Below are 14,602 nucleotides of genomic sequence, written 5' to 3'. Positions count from 1 at the left end.
TGTTAAGAATGATTGTGTCACCTCTGAACATGTGAATTTTTATTATGCACTAACCCTCTAATGAGTTGTTTCGAGTTTGGTGTGGAGGAAGTTTTCAAGGATCAAGAGAGGAGTATGATGCAATATGATCAAGGAGAGTGAAAGCTCTAAGCTTGGGGATGCCCCGGTGGTTCACCCCTGCATATTCTAAGAAGACTCAAGCGTCTAAGCTTGGGGATGCCCAAGGCATCCCCTTCTTCATCGACAACATTATCAGGTTCCTCCCCGAAACTATATTTTTATTCCGTCACATCTTATGTACTTTGCTTGGAGCGTCGGTTTGTTTTTGTTTTTGTTTTGTTTGAATAAAATGGATCCTAGCATTCACTTTATGGGAGAGAGACACGCTCCGCTGTAGCATATGGACAAATATGTCCTTAGGCTCTACTCATAGTATTCATGGCGAAGTTTCTTCTTCGTTAAATTGTTATATGGTTGGAATTGGAAAATGCTACATGTAGTAACTCTAAAATGTGTTGGATAATTTGATACTTGGCAATTGTTGTGCTCATGTTTAAGCTCTTGCATCATATACTTTGCACCCATTAATGAAGAAATACTTAGAGTTTGCTAATTTGGTTTGCATATTTGGTTTCTCTAGAGTCTAGATAACATCTAGTATTGAGTTTTGAACAACAAGGAAGACGGTATGGAGTCTTATAATGTTTACAATATGTCTTTTATGTGAGTTTTGCTGTACCGTTCATCCTTGTGTTTGTTTCAAATAACCTTGCTAGCCTAAACCTTGTATCGAGAGGGAATACTTCTCATGCATCCAAAATACTTGAGCCAACCACTATGCCATTTGTGTCCACCATACCTACCTACTACATGGTATTTATCCGCCATTCCAAAGTAAATTGCTTAAGTGCTACCTTTAAAATTCCATCATTCACCTTTGCAATATATAGCTCATGGGACAAATAGCTTAAAAACTATTGTGGTATTGAATATGTACTTATGCACTTTATCTCTTATTAAGTTGCTTGTTGTGCGATAACCATGCTTCGGGGACGCCATCAACTATTCTTTGTTGAATATCATGTGAGTTGCTATGCATGTCCGTCTTGTCTGAAGCAAGAGAGATCTACCACCTTCATGGTTGGAGCATGCATATTGTTAGAGAAGAACTTTGGGCCGCTAACTAAAGCCATGATTCATGGTGGAAGTTTCAGTTTGGACATATATCCTCAATCTCATACGAGAATAATAATTGTTGCCACATGCTTATGCATTAAAGAGGAGTCCATTATCTGTTGTCCATGTTGTCCCGGTATGGATGTCTAAGTTGAGAATAATAAAAAGCGAGAAATCCAAAATGCGAGCTTTCTCCTTAGACCTTTGTACAGGCGGCATGGAGGTACCCCATTGTGACACTTGGTCAAAACATGTGCATTGCAAAGATCCGGTAGTCCAAGTTAATTAGGACAAGGTGCGGGCACTATTAGTATACTATGCATGAGACTTGCAACTTGTAAGATATAATGTACATAACTCATATGCTTTATTACTACCGTTGACAAAATTGTTTCATGTTTTCAAAATAAAAGCTCTAGCACAAATATAGCAATCGATGCTTTCCTCTTTGAAGGACCATTCTTTTACTTTTATGTTGAGTCAGTTCACCTATCTCTCTCCACCTCAAGAAGCAAACACTTGTGTGAACTGTGCATTGATTCTTACATACTTGCATATTGTACTTGTTATATTACTCTATGTTGACAATTATCCATGAGATATACATGTTACAAGTTGAAAGCAACCGCTGAAACTTAATCTTCCTTTGTGTTGCTTCAATACCTTTACTTTGATTTATTGCTTTATGAGTTAACTCTTATGCAAGACTTATTGATGCTTGTCTTGAAGTACTATTCATGAAAAGTCTTTGCTTTATGATTCACTTGTTTACTCATGTCATTACCATTGTTTTGATTGCTGCATTCACTACATATGTTTACAAATAGTATGATCAAGGTTATGATGGCATGTCACTTCAGAAATTATCTTTGTTATCGTTTTACCTGCTCGGGACGAGCGGAACTAAGCTTGGGGATGCTTGATACGTCTCCGACGTATCGATAATTTCTTATGTTCTATGCCATATTATTGATGATACCTACATGTTTTATGCACACTTTATGTCATATTCGTGCATTTTCTGGAACTAACCTATTAACAAGATGCCGAAGTGCCGGTTCTGTTTTCTCGCTGTTTTTGGTTTCAGAAATCCTAGTAACGAAATATTCTCGGAATTGGACGAAACAAAGACCCGGAGGCCTATTTTGCCACGAACCTTCCGGAAGACCGAAGAGCATACGAAGTGGGGCCACGAGGTGGCGACACCACAAGGCGGCGCGGCCAAGGAGGGGCCCGCGCCGCCCTATGGTGTGGGCCCCTCGTCAGGCCCCCGACTCTGCCCTTCCGCCTACTTAAAGCCTCCGTCGCGAAACCCCTGATGCGAAAAACCACGATACGGAAAACCTTACTAGACGCCGCCGCCGCCGATCCCATCTCGGGGGATTCTGGAGATCTCCTCCGGCACCCTGCCGGAGAGGGGATTCATCTCCCGGAGGACTCTACACCGCCATGGTCGCCTCCGGAGTGATGAGTGAGTAGTTCACCCCTGGACTATGGGTCCATAGCAGTAGCTAGATGGTTGTCTTCTCCTCATTGTGCTTCATTGTTGGATCTTGTGAGCTGCCTAACATGATCAAGATCATCTATCCGTAATACTCTATGTTGTGTTTGTCGGGATCCGATGGATAGAGAATACCATGTTATGTTAATTATCAAGTTATTACATATGTGTTGTTTATGATCTTGCATGCTCTCCGTTACTAGTAGAGGCTCTGGCCAAGTTTTTGCTTTTAACTCCAAGAGGGAGTATTTATGCTCGATAGTGGGTTCATGCCTGCATTGACACCTGGGACAGTGACATAAAGTTCTAAGGTTGTGTTGTGTTGTTGCCACTAGGGATAAAACATTGGCGCTATGTCCGAGGATGTAGTTGTTGATTACATTACGCACCATACTTAATGCAATTGTCTGTTGCTTTGCAACTTAATACGGGAGGGGGTTCGGACGATAACCTGAAGGTGGACTTTTTAGGCATAGATGCGGTTGGATGGCGGTCTATGTACTTTGTCGTAATGCCCAATTAAATCTCACTATACTTATCATGACATGTATGTGCATTGTTATGCCCTCTCTATTTGTCAATTGCCCGACTGTAATTTGTTCACCCAACATGCTTTTATCTTATGGGAGAGACACCTCTAGTGAACTGTGGACCCCGGTCCATTCTTTTAATACTGAAATACAAATCTGCTGCAATACTTGTTTTACTGTTTTCTTTGCAAACAATCATCTTCCACACAATACGGTTAACCCTTTGTTACAGCAAGCCGGTGAGATTGACAACCTCACTGTTTCGTTGGGGCAAAGTACTTTGGTTGTGTTGTGCAGGTTCCACGTTGGCGCCGGAATCTCTGGTGTTGCGCCGCACTACATCCCGCCGCCATCAACCTTCAACGTGCTTCTTGACTCCTACTGGTTCGATTAAACCTTGGTTTCTTACTGAGGGAAACTTGCCGCTGTGCGCATCACACCTTCCTCTTGGGGTTCCCAACGGACGTGTCAACTACACGCATCAATCACAATCATAGCCTACGCCAAGTACTACGCGATGCACACACTGTCACCATTACACTGTGCAGGAGGAATAAACTACTTTAATAACATCACTAGAGTAGCATGCAGATATATTGTGATACAAAACACATTGCAATCATAAAGGGATATAAATAAGCACTTCACTATGCCATTCATAACTGTGAATAAGTATTCGTGAAATATAGCCTAAGAGACCCACACGGTGCACACACTCGTCACCTTTACACACGTCGGACAAGGAGTCTCCGGAGATCACATAAGTAAAATCCACTTGACTAGCATAATGACATCTAGATTACAAGCATCATCATATGAATCTCAATCATGTAAGGCAGCTCATGAGATTATTGTATTGAAGCACATAGGAGAGAGATGAACCACATAGCTACCGGTACAGCCCCGAGCCTCGATGGAGAACTACTCCCTCCTCATGGGAGACAGCAGCGTTGGTGAAGATGGCGGTGGTGTCGATGGAGAAGCCTTCCGGGGGCACTTCCCCGTCCCGGCGGCGTGCCGGAACAAAGACTCCTGTCCCCCAGATCTTGGCTTCGCGATGGCGGCGGCTCTGGAAGGTTTTCTCTGGTTTCATCGAACGTAATAGGGTTTTCGCGACGGAGACCTTAAATAGGCGGAAGGGCAGCCTCGGAGGGGGCCTGGTGGGCCCACACACTAAGGCGGCGCGGCCCCCCCTCTGGCCGCGCCAGGGTGTTGTGTGGGGCCCCTAGGGCTTCCCTCTGGCGGCTCTCGGGTGTTCTGGAAGCTTCGTCCAAAAATAGGATGCTGGGCATTGATTTCGTCCGATTCCGAGAATATTTCCTTACTAGGATTTCGGAACCAAAAACAGCGAGAAACGAGAGCCGGCCCTTCGGCATCTCGTCAATAGGTTAGTTCCGGAAAACGCATAAATACGGCATATAATGTGTATAAAACATGTAGATATCATCAATAATGTGGCATGGAACATAAGAAATTATCGATACGTCGGAGACGTATCACCCCCCTCTCCCCAAACCCTAGCCGCCCCTCCTCCTCATACACCTCTAGTAGCGCTTAGGCGAAGCCCTGCCGGAGTTCTCCACCACCACCGCCACCACGCCGTCGTGTTGTCGGGATTCCGAGGAGGATCTACTACTTCCGCTGCCTGCTGGAACGGGGAGAAGGACGTCGTCATCAACACCGAACGTGTGACCGAGTACGGAGGTGCTGCTCGACTGTAGCACCGTCAAGATCTTCTACGCGCTATTGAAAGCGGCAAGTGATCATCTTCTGCAACAACGAGATCTAATCTCGTAGGCTTTGGAAATCTTCGAGGGTTAGTCTCATGATCTTCTCGTTGCTCCCATCTTCTAGATTGCATCTTGGCTTGGTTTTCGTTCTTGCGGTAGGAAATTTTTTGTTTTCTATGCTACGAATCCCATCACTTTGGGCCCGGCTTTACTCCCTTCGGACTAATTCGATCCAAGATCCTTCGGTTCCGAAGCCGAAGCCGAAGCCAATGGTGCAATGCAGCGCCTGCATGGTCGTTCCGCGCCGGAATAGCCCGCATGTCAAGATGTCCGGCTTAGAGTCATGACGGAAATGGCAACGGGCCTTCCTTTATATCAAGAATACCGGCCTCACGGACCTCATCAACTTGCCGGCATACATGGCTAGCGACCCAACCAAGCTGAATTGGACCTACAATCCGAAAGAGAGTCACCGAGAGACCAACCGGATCTGCGAATACATCGAGGCGCTTAGGAGGAAGAGATGCCCTCAGTCGATGATATTGTCCGCACATTCATCACCCGGCGAGTTCTGCCGCTCCAACATCGGTGTCATAAGATTTGCCAGATGAGTGGCCCGATGGACCCCACTCGGATCACCGCCTTCGAGTTGTCTAAGCCGGAGGTTGTACTTAAGGTCAAGGCTATCGCCCAGACTGAGATGAAGGAGAACCTAGCGTGGGAATGGGTTCTGGAGCCATACTCCCGGGATAACCGGCCACCAGATGTAAGAACTTGTTGTATTACAAAAAAAAATTTGCTTAACTTCTCCGGCATGATTTTAACCGGTGTGACTTTAATCGATACACTTTCCTTTTCAGAACTTCAAATGGCAGAAGGTTGATGCCATCACCGAGTACACGGCGGACCGGACCGAGTTGGACCAGTAGGATCCGGATTCCGTCCAGAACACGCCACTGGACGAGATGGACGCCGACATCAATGTGGGATCCGGTAAGACTTCTGCCCCTAATCCATCAAGGACCTGGGCGGATGATGCTAGCAGCGATGATGATGATTGCGTAATCTTAGAGGTATATGACCGCGTGCCCATCTCCTACGCATATTCCGTGGATCCAGCTTTAGCTGATCCGGACAATCAGGTGTTGGAGGACACTGAATGCGGCCACGAAGACCAAGCGCCGCTCCAAGAGAGCCTCTCCGGCCTTCTGATGTCATCCCCAGTGCTCCTCCAGCTAAGAAGTGCCGGAAGGTTGGGAGTGAGGGTCCGCTAGGGGCGAAGAAGAGATCAAGGGATCCACCAATGTCCACCAGGTAAGATTCCATTCCGACATCTTCGTTTCGGCATACTTTTGACTTGTATCTTTTGTTTGCTTCTTTGTTTCTTTTTGATATGAAATTCTTTTTAGGGACATAATTCTTGTCTTCTTATTTCTAGTGTCGCGCTCGAGATCACCCGGAGTGCTCTGGGTAGAACCCCATCTGCTCCCAAGTCTACGCCAACACCACCACCACCACCAGAACCAAAACCGAAACTACAAATGCCCAGCCCAGCTAATGGCAAAACACCAGCCGACCAATTTCCTTTACCAGGTTTTGCCGCAAGCGGGCTCAGCTCTAGCCCGGCAGAGCCTGAAGCAAGTGAGGGGAACACGGCCCCGGAACATGATGATCACTGTGGCGGAGCCGACTTTTCCTCGGCTCCGGAACAACCTGAAGACATTGGGGCCGACAACATGGGCGCCAACAACGACAAGAACGAGCCGTCGGAACTCGGAACCAATCATAGTTCTGTCGGCACCGGAAAGCAGCACATCTACACTGCCACCAGCATTCTCCAAACCGGCTTCACCTTAACCTCCATCGGCATCAACCAAATCGGTAACCTCTTCAGCCACTCCGCCGCTGTCCAAATCGGCGACCCCTCCGCCAGAACAGCCTCGTCTGGCACCAAGCAAGCCGCTGGCACCGGAGGGCGTCGGGAAGAAAAGGAAATCACATCTCGGAGGACTCCTACTGTCACCTCCGATAAGCTCGCGGAAGCGCTGAAGCCGAAGGCCCAAGCTCCATCCTTGAAGAAAGCCATCACTCTGCATACCAGCACAGTCGCGCCCTCCATCGGTGACACGTCGGCTCTGCAAGCCGGCCAGATCACGAACCAAAGCCGGAGCAGCCAGATTCTAGGCTCCTTGGAGAGATACACTGATGGGTGGAACTCATCCGACCTGTGCGAGGTCACCTCCGGCTTGGGCAAGGATCGGGACCCATTCTGGATCCTCGCGGAACTCGGAGCATGGCTCAGCAGCTGGTGCGACTCAAGATATCCATGCGCGAAAATGATCTGGCATGGTACGATGTCGACATGAACATCACGGTAAGCATCCATCTTCCTGGCTTACCCTTGACTTTGCAAATATATATCTTCCCATATTTCCCAGGTTCCAGGTTAAGTGAGTAACACTTGATCCGGAACACAAAACTTGAAACTTTTCGAAATATATACACATATTCCCCGAGTTTCGGGTTAAGACTAATACTTAGCTCAAAACTTAACTTGAATTCCGAGTTAGATAAGTATACATACATATCCCCGAGTTTTGGGTTTGACAAGCATTGTGTAGCCTATAACTTTTAGCTGCGAACCATATTCCCCGAGTTCCGGGTTAAACGATCATATTTCAACTCGGAACTTGGACTTCAAACCACCTTAAGTAATATCTTGCTTTTTGCCACAGCTTGTCCTTGAGCTCCAGAGGAAATTGTATGGAAACCTGTTGTGGGAGCACCGGGAGCTATCTGATGCCCATAAAGCTCTGCAGGTTGCGCACCAGAAGAGCCAAGGTGAATTTTTCATCTCGACACATTTTCCTGCCGGCATACCTTTATGCCGGACTATTGTTCCATCCGGTTTATTCCTTGTGATATTTCACTAGTTTAATTAATTGTATTCTTTTCCCGTATACAGCTGATGCTAAGGACTCCCCACAACTGAAGGTATATCTTATGTGCTTTGTGTTTGCACTTGTTCATTTTATATTTGCTGATTTTCTTTATCTCGGTGCAGGTGAAAAGGAAACACTCTCAACTCAGCGAGATAATTGCATATTGCTAGCACAGTTGAGGCTAGGGATTCAAAAAATTACCACTTCTCCGGTTAGTTGCAAAAAACTACCACTTTTGCGTCTAATTGCTTCAGAAAACTACCAATTGTGTGTAACACTCGGTTTGGTCCAATTTAATCATGTTTCTGATAGAGATGGCCCACCATTTGATCAAGTTTTCTATCTAAATGACATGGTGGGACATCTCTGTTAAAAACTTGATCAAATGGGCCAAACCGATTGTTACACAGAACTGGTAGTTTTTTGAAACCATTAAACGCAAAAGTGGTAGTTTTTTGCAGTTGACCTGAAAAGTGGTAGTTTTCTGAAGCCCTAGCCGCAATTGTGGTAGCAATATGCAATTTTCTCCAACTCAGCATCAGGCTAACCTCAAGAAGGAGAAGAATGAAATTGCCGGGCTTAAGGGAGAACTTGCCGAAATGAAGCGTTTGCACTCCCTTGATCTCCATCAGATTGTTGAGTCAAGTCAGGTCGAGATCGCCAATGCCCGGAAGGAGCTCGACGAGCTGCACTCCAAGGAATTTTCCGAAGTGCAAGATAGGCTGCACAAGTGAAGAATCTCCAGGACTTGGAAAAGAAATGGAATGATGCCTTGGAGGAAACCAAACTGAGCTGGGGTAAAATTGTGGAGAAACTCGATCAGCAAGTCGAAGGTAGCTTCTCGGACATTCTCTATTTTTACTATCTCTTATCTTCATGCCGACTTTTACTTATGCCGGAGTAGTTGTTTGCTGGTTTCAGCCACTTTCCCGTGCTCCCACGAGCGAGCTATCGAAGCCATCATCGAATCCCGGAGAGACGAGCTAGCTCCCCGCGTAGAAAACTGGAACACCGAGGACCATATGACGTCTTTGTCTGCTCGGGTATCATATATGGAAAAGCTTGGCAAGGACCTGCCGGACGCTGCCATCCACACATTTCAGAATCTCTGGCCTGAGGAGAAAGCGCCCAACCGAGTTGAGGTCCTTGCCGCCCGGCTTGAGGAAAGTGGCGCGCGGCTTAATGAGGGGCGATGCTCTTCCGCTCGTTCCGGAGGGGATACAACGCTAAAGTTTGTCTGCTCCTGGTACGGGAGTTTGGACCTTGATGCTCTGGCCACACCCCGGAGTGGTTCTCCGACCTTTACTGATTTGGTGCTTCAGGAGCGACGTCAGCAGAGGGCTTACAACATAGCCCATTATGCTCCTATCAGCAAGTTCATCCCGGCGCCCCTAGAAGTTGAGGATGAATAGAGTGATGATGAAGAAAGCGAAACCGAGGGCGGTCAATCCGGCAACATCGAGGAGGTCATGGAAGAAGATATCGAGGCTGAAGATCCTCCCTCCAAGACATCAAAGCCGGTTGAACCTACTCCTTAAGACCCGGCTTCCAAGGGGCAAAGCTCCAGAAAGCTCTTCTTCCGGAAGTCCTCATGTCGGTGCTGCTTAAGTTCTACTTGACATGCTCAAAAAACTTATTCGTTAAATGCTCGGAATGTCGGGTGGTTCTGTAATATATAAGTTTAAGTCCTTTGGGTGATCTTGCTACACTTATATTATGTTAAGACGTTTATGCCGGATAACTCTGGGCTCAGTCCCCGAGTTCAATTTCATGCCTACTTAGTTTCATGCTACCATATTCGGCATTCGACGTATGAGTCCAAAGTCATTTGGCTAAGCATACAATTTTGAACTTAGAGAAAAAACTTCGAGTAAGCCTAAATTTTTGTGAAAACCGGTATAACCGGGGTTAGTAAAACTGTTATCCCGGATCGCTAGTCCTTTACTTTCTTAGCCGTTTTTCATGTGTTTGCGTTCCTCCGGTTTTCCTTATTTGCCATGAAGCCGGGTTGTGGACAACATCTAAGTCGAAGATTGACTTTCGGTACAAACACATTACTAAACCAGAATAGAAAAATTAAGTCGAGCTAACCGGCATAAGCAAAAAAAAGATAAACATACAACATGCAATACGACAAAGGCAGTCCCCGAGTTTCACTCGGGGTGCCGGCATTTCATTCATAGCAAATATTGAAAGGGTGTAGAGACACCTACATCATGTATTGAAGAATAGAAAGGGAAAAGTAGAGCTACATTCCACGGGCGTTTTGTCTCCTCACCCGACCTATCCTTGACATTCTTTTTCGGCTCCTATGCATCTATAAGATAATAAGCATCATTGTGCAGAGCCTTGCTCATTATGAATGGTCCCTCCCATGGAGGTAATAGCTTATGCATTCCTTCGGTGTGTTGCACCAACCGCAGCACGAGATCCCCTTCTCGGAACACTTGAGGATTCACCTTCCATATGTGATAGCATTGGAGGTTCCGCTAATACACTACCGATCTGGCCAGTGGCAGCTCTCTTGTTTCTTCCAAGCAATCGACATCATCTTCTTGGGCCTCTTTGACCTCATCTTCTGTGTACAACTTTACTCGTGGTGAGTCATGGATTATGTCGGTTGGTATGACCGCTTCTGATCCATATACCATAAAGAATGATGTGTATCCGGTTGACCAGTTTGGTGTGGTTCTTAAGCTCCACAACACAAATGGAAGTTCCTAAATGCAACATCCGGGAGTTCTTTGCAAAGGATCCACAAGCCGGGTTTTATTCCGGATAGGACCAAAGCATTTGTTCTTTCTACTTGCCCATTGGTTTAAGGATGTGCAACTGAGGCAATCTGAATGATACGTTGCAAACGTATCTATAATTTTTATGCTTCATGCTTGTTTTACACCAATTTCTATATGTTTTGTTTACACTTCGTGGTATTTTATGCATTTTCTGGAACTAACCTATTAACAAGATACCACAATGTCAGTTCCTGCTTTCTGTTGTTTTTGCATTTCAGAAAAAATGTACAGGAAATATTCTTGGAATTGGAAGAAACAAAAGCCAAACCTCCTAGTTTTTCTGACACGAAGATGGAGTCCAAAGCAGATACGGAGGAGAGCCAAGAGGTGTCCACACCACCCCTAGGCATGGCCCACCCCCTGGCCGTGCCTAGGTATGGTGTGGGCCCCTCGGGCGCCCACCGACCTCGCCCTTTCGCCTATAAATTGACATCCTCGGGAAAACCCTAAGCACCCGAGTCATATTCCCCGAAAAGTTCCGCAGCTCCGCCGCCACCGAAGACAAGTTTCGGGGGTCAGAAGTTCCTGCTCCGGCACCCTGCCGGATGGGGATTGACCCCGGATCCATCTCCATCGACTCCACCGCCTCCACTTCGACTCCATGATGGTTTGTGAGTAATTCCCCCATGGACTACGGGTTCTTGGTTGTAGTTAGTTGGTACTCTCTCTCCCATGTCTTCAATACAATGATCTCATGAGCTGCCTTACATGATTGAGATCCATATGATGTAATTGGTCTTGTGTTTGTTGGGATCTGATAAACTGTGGAATTGTGATCAGATTGTTCATCATGTTATCATACTATTTTTTATTTAAGATCTTGCATGCTCTCCGGTACTTGTGGTAACCCTGATCAAGTAGTTGCATGTATCTCCAAGAAGGAGTATTTATGCTAGATAGTGGGTTCAGTCACCATTTAATATGAGGGAGTGACAATAACCTCTAAGGTTGTGGATGTGCTGTTGCCACTAGGGGTAAAACAACAATGCTTTGCCCAAGGATAATTGTGCAGTTTATATTATGCACTTTACTTAATGCAATAATCTGTTGCTTGCAACTTAAATACTGAAAGGGGTGCGGATGCTAACCTTAAGTTGGATTATTTAGGCACATATGCATGTTGGATAGCGGTCTGTGTATCATGTTGTAATGCCCAATTAAATACTACAGTAAACTTTATCTTATCATAGCATGCATTGTCATGCCCTCAAAATTATCAATTGCCCAACTGTAATTTGTTTACCCAACACATGTTATTTGTTTGGAGAGCTACCACTAGTGTAGATAGCTGGGAACCCCGGTCCTTCTGTCATCATCATTGCTCTACAGACAACTACGCACTGGAATATTTTTTGGTTCCATTGCCTCTGTGTTACTTCTACTACTGATGTGTTACTATTACTATTGCTCTCATATTACTGCTGCTTTCACATCACCCATGTTACTAGTGCTTTTCCAGGTGCAACTGAATTGACAACTCCGCTGTTAAGGCTTATAAGTATTCTTTGTCTCCCCTTGTGTTGAATCAACAAATTTTGGTTTTACTTCCCTCGAAGACTGTTGCGATCCCCTATACTTGTGGGTCATCAAGACTATTTTCTAGCGCCTGCCGGGGAGCATAGCTCTACTGATAAGTTCACCGGGGAGTACACTTTACCTGTCGCTCTGTTTTTATTTTATTTTGTCTTATCTAGTTTATTTGTGCTTAGTTTATTTCTGTTTACTTATGTTTTGTTTAGTTTACTTTTTTCTAGTTTATTTTTGTCTTGTTTTATTTTTCTTATATACCCGAAAATCCATAGAAATTTGAAAAATAAAAAATCTAAAAAACTGTTGTTATGGAAGAACATGCTAGAACCTCTATGGAACTATTTATAAAGTATAGAGAATCATTTAAGGGTAAAGTCATGAGAGGCGTGTTAAAACAGTTGAATCAAATTGCTGAAATTTTGCTTAAACACCGTGATATAAATTGTTGCTCTGAACATGATACTAAACATCTTAAATTACAATCTGGCTTTAGTTAAGAAGTTTTAATTGTGAACTATCATTGGAATAACTATATTCATCTTGGATTTGAAGAAGTGGAACAATTTGTTTTATTTATGGGAGCTTCTGAAATAGAATCATTCATGTCTAAAAATTATGAAACATGTGTTGCTTGTAATAAACTTAAAGATATGGTCTCTTCTATCCTTGATTATTACATAGAAAATTTCATCAATAATTGTTATATCATTGATCATAAAGAGAGATTCAGTCATGCACAAGAATGTATCCACAATTTGCAGGAACCCGTGGAAGAAGAAATTGCTGAACCTGAAAGCTCATCAGATGAAAAAGAGGAGGAGAGTGATGACAAAAGGAGGAAGAATGTATTAGCTACCCATGCCTACCTTCTAATGAGATTAACTCTTTATCTCTTACACTATTTAATTGTCCCCATGCTTATCAATGGAGGATGAATGTTATGTTCCTGTGGATTATTTTGAAATATTTACTATGAGTAAAACTTGTGATAATAATTATGCTCATGTTATCTATGATAATCCATGCTATTTTTATAAATCTTATGATAATCCTTTATTTGTGCCTAACTTCGAAATGCATGGTACTAAAGAGTTTTGCTTAGAAAATGTTTATGATAAAACTTTAGATGATGGTCCTATATTGGTTGATAATATTAATTGGACTACTATTGAAAATGGGATTGAAGGGGTCTTGACTTTATCTTGGAGCCCCATACCTTTTGAGAATGATCAATCATCTTGTTATAAAATTGTTAAAAGTGGGTTTGAATGTTTTAATCCCACTAATTTTTAGCTTGATAAAAATTATGTGTTTGTAGATCATGAAAAGAATGATTTATGTGATAGTTATATTGTTGAGTTTATTCATGATGCTAATGAAAATTATTATGAGATAGGAAAATATGGTTGTAGAAGTTTTCATGATACTAAAACACCTCTCTATATGCTGAAAGTTTTGAAGTTAGTCTTGTTTTATCTTTCTATGCTTGCCACTATGTTCTTTATGAATTTATTTGTGTACAAGATTCCTATGAATAGGAAGTGGGTTAGACTTAAATGTGTTTTTAATTTGCTCATGTGATGCTCCTTTTGCTTCATTTTCTATTTTCATGAGAGCATCATTAAAACTATGAAGCCTAGCTAAAAGGCATTTAAAAAAGCACTCTTGGGAGATAAACCATGTTTTATTTCTGTAATTTTTCTTTTATTGAGTTTTGGAAGTTTTTACCTCTCCTTATATTTTATATTTTTTTTTGTGCCAAGGATAGCCTTTAATAGGAAGAAGGTAAGATTTCGGGAAGTTGCTGCCCGAAACAGATTCTATGCTACCACCAAAAAAATTATTATTCTTAGCCATAACGTCGGATTTATCTGAATTTTTTTGATCATATGCCCCGGGTTATTATCTAACTTTCATTAATTTTGCACTTTTCGGTTTGAGCAACAGAGGATTTTCGGAAAAAACGATCTTTACCTGTTGTTCTGTTTTGACAAATTTCTGCCACTATTTGCATTTGCCTCTTAATATTTTTCTTTTTGAGTTATTTTGAGATAAATAGCTTTTAAAAGAAGTTTATACAATAGCTAATGTTTTAATGGATGTTTGACTTATGTTAGAACTGAACCAAAGTGGGTTTGTTATTTTGATTGCACTAATGCTGCTAATGAAAATTGTGTAAAGTTTTGTATGAAGGAAGTTTTCAAGTGTAGGGAGAGAAGAATGATGTGATGAGATGAAGGATGGAAAAATCTCAATCTTGGGGATGCCCATGTCACCCCAAGAAATATCCAAGAGGTACAAGCGTCAAAGCTTGGGGATGCCCAAGGCATTCCCTTCTTCATCAATAAAAATATCAGGTCATCTTTCAAGACACTATATTTTTATTGCTTCATATGAT

Source organism: Lolium rigidum, chromosome 7 (genome assembly GCF_022539505.1).
Source record: "Lolium rigidum isolate FL_2022 chromosome 7, APGP_CSIRO_Lrig_0.1, whole genome shotgun sequence".
Classification (NCBI taxonomy): domain Eukaryota; kingdom Viridiplantae; phylum Streptophyta; class Magnoliopsida; order Poales; family Poaceae; genus Lolium; species Lolium rigidum.
The sequence above is the reverse complement of the archived record's forward strand: the minus strand, read 5'-3'. Positions refer to the sequence as shown.